A 3,473-nucleotide genomic window follows, 5' to 3' on the forward strand; every position below is an offset into this window, starting at 1 on the left:
TGTCAAAATATGAGTAAGAAAGACAAAAGTTTATTCAAAATTTAAATAGAATTAAAGTTAAATTAGATTAGTTGATTTATTTGGAAATAATTCTAAAAGTTACATTTATTAGATGATATTTCGTCTTCTTAAATTAACACAGTTATTTAAGATAATTTAAGACTTGAGTGACATTCTGGTCCACACTGCGTACCAGTTGGTGGCGGTAATGCACCGTTTTCGTTTTTTGCTTAACGCCAAAAAACATCGACGAAGAAGAAGAAGAAGCCCTCAAGAGGAAACTGTGGATAAAACAGGAAAGTCCTTGTCACCAGTCTGGCAGTATTTCAGATATTTAAAACAAAAAACCAATCAGTAGTAATCAATATTGACTAATATGAATGTTTATATTGTGATATGTTTGTCAGCCATATTGCAGTTATTCGGTTCAGAATACCAATTATTCAATATCCACCTTATTGGTGACTTGTAGCTTCTTCTGTGTGTTGAGAATAAAGAACAAATGATCCCTTATAAAATACTTTGCCTCATTTCGCACCTGTAGGAAAAAAATCTCTGGTGCCGCCATCGATTTGGTTGCACCCTATGAATTGTTCAGTAGAGAACAAATCATAAAATAACAAATTGTTCAGATTTAATTTACTTTGTACTACACTGTCTATGTACATTTATATTAATCGAAACAGGCTGAAGCTTCTACTCCTGCTTCAAAACAAGCATGTATTTTTAACTATACAGACAACAAAATAATTGATTTTCTTTTTTCTCTGCATGCAACAACTTGTCTGATGGTTTATTCAACAGGGCTTAACGAGTCTCTTTCTACAGTCTTTTTTTTTTAACTTTCATGATTCAAGGGTAAATGATAAATAATAAAATATCTAACCTCATCAGATTGACAAAAGAAAAAAGTTTCACCTTAATGAAATAATAATAACCAAATAAGTCAAATAATCTAAAAAACAACTCGTACTTTGCCCTGTTAGTGTTGGATTTAAAAAAATCAGGTTTTGCTCAAGTCGTCTTTTAGGAAAGTGCAGTTTTTAGTTCAACAATAATATGGCATTGTGTTGTAAAAAAATAGTTTTTTTAAAACAGTCTGGATGATAAGATATGACAAATTTATTAAAACAATGCAAGATCAGAACAAAAATACAAGAACCTGTGAGGTTTGTTCCCAATTAGCAATTGATTCTGGGTCTCTTTTACAGGTTCTGGTCAGTAAATCTTGTGAAAGTGTTTCCTAACAAAGGGAAGACAGGTTTTATGAAGTTTTAGATTATTATGGGCCAATGATTCTTCCATTTGCCTTTTGTTAAGAAAAAGAACTGTTAGTCTGTGTTTGATGCTAAAGAGGATAAATCTGATCTTGATAAGTTCTGACTCGAGCATCATGGGTCCGACCCCGACCGTTTTTTTGACACTGCAGAGGAATGTGAGTGAGAGCAGCTGACCGACTTTATGGCAAGAATATTCAGAAAACCTAAACAAAAAGAAGCCTCAGGAGCACATATTACATTTTCCTATTACAATTGCCATCACCTACTGGAGTTAACGAAGGCGTTCCTCAGGGCTGTGCTCTAGTTCCACTTCCAATCTCAACAATAATGCTTTACTTGTTCTACATCATCAATAAAAAAAACACCACTGCGTAATACACTTCCACAGTTAATTACATATTAGTGTAGAAAATTAAACTTTCAAAAACGGCTAAGCATCAGATCACACTGTAGCCTAATTAGAGCGACCTCATTTTACTGAAGCTCAAGGATTTCCTTGGACATCTCAAAGGTTTATTCAGAAGGCAGTAATAGATACCAACTTATTTAAAACAGCTCATTGTCTCTACCTACAACGTTTCACTGTTACTACATGCAGATCTGTGTGCTGTTCTCAGAAAACCTCAGTAGAGCTTTTCAACTGGACTTAACTTCTAGTAGGACTCCAATGGCCTCCATACAATTAAAACTAATATATCTTTTAAAATCTTATTGTTGACATTATGTGTCAGTCTTCCTGGTCAGCCAGTTAACTTTTTTATAACTATTCCATTCAAATATGCATTTTAATGAATACTTTCCTTTTCAATTGTTTTTAAAAGTATTGCCAGTCATTTACATAATATGATTTTAGTTTATTTCTGTTGTTGTGTTTATTTATTTTGTCTACTTTGCTTTGTTATGCACTGTACTTCTGACTTTAAGGGGTTATATAAATAATTTGGAGTAGATTAGTGAGACTGGACATGACACAATGACCTATTTCCTGTTGGGAGACAATAATCAATCAGCAAGTGATCAGAATTGACCAGATTTTCTTTGAACAGCGACCAGATGGTCAAAAACTGATTTTTTCTCCTTTCCATTAAAAGTAAAACTCTGAAAACTACCTCCATTTTGGTCCACTAAAGCATGAATCAAACAGCTCACTCTTTGATGCCCTTCATTTTAAATTACGTGAAATTCAGATAAGGATAAGAGAATAGAAACATAAAAGAAAAAGAGCTCCCCAACACATATTCAGCTTTTTTAAAATATATCTCGGGAAAAGAAGATGGGTCAGAAAAAAGCAGATCAGTCCTCTCAATTTTAAATGTCAAATATTCAAACTTTTATTATTTAATTCCACTGTGCAGCAAATTCACAGAAACGACTTCTTGAGTTTCTTTTAGAAAAACACCTAAACTATCATCTTTTAATCTGCTTCTATCAGAAATGAGGATGGATTTGTTTTGAGGTTATCTGGCCACAGATGAGGATCTGGAGGAGTTCTTACAGCCTCAACCTTGAACATTTCTGCTTTATTTTTCTTTCAACATTTAGTACGTAGCACACAAAAACACAAAAAAAATAAGGAGAATTATTTAAGACACCTGAGAGATTTTGCTGATGGCAACCTTTGGGTTTTGTTCAGTTCCTATTTGTTTCATGAGCAAAAATAAAGATTTTTTACAAGTTTGGCTGCTGAGCAAAGACAGCAGGTATGAATAATGGAATAACTTCACTTGTCCTCTGTGTGAAACAACTGAATAAAGTGTGACTTTACAAAAACTACCTTAAACAGTCAATTTGACCCACTTATTTTAAGTTTAATTCATCCTTAATCTGTTGATTGAAATTATTGTAAATGTAAATTTTGCTAACAAAATTAGGAAAATGAACTTAACTTTTTATAGAAAAATAAAGCTTTTTATTTAATATTATTTGCTATTAACTGGAATCACCCCACTTCTCTTGGCACAATTTTTTAAACCATTGCTTAAAAACAAAAGCCAACTTTCTGCCATTTTCATCTTGACTGTTGTTAATTTTGAAGTTAAAAAAGGCAGAAACATATCCTTTTTTAAAGCAAGGGTTTAAAAAATTGTGCAATTAATAGCAAATAATAATAAATGAAGCAAATGCTTAAAGAATGTGAATATGCTGGTACATGTCTTTCTCATTCTTACACAGAAAAGACAGAAGCAAAACCTG

Source organism: Poecilia reticulata, chromosome 10, assembly GCF_904066995.2.
Source record: "Poecilia reticulata chromosome 10, P_reticulata-male-v2, whole genome shotgun sequence".
Taxonomy (NCBI): domain Eukaryota; kingdom Metazoa; phylum Chordata; class Actinopteri; order Cyprinodontiformes; family Poeciliidae; genus Poecilia; species Poecilia reticulata.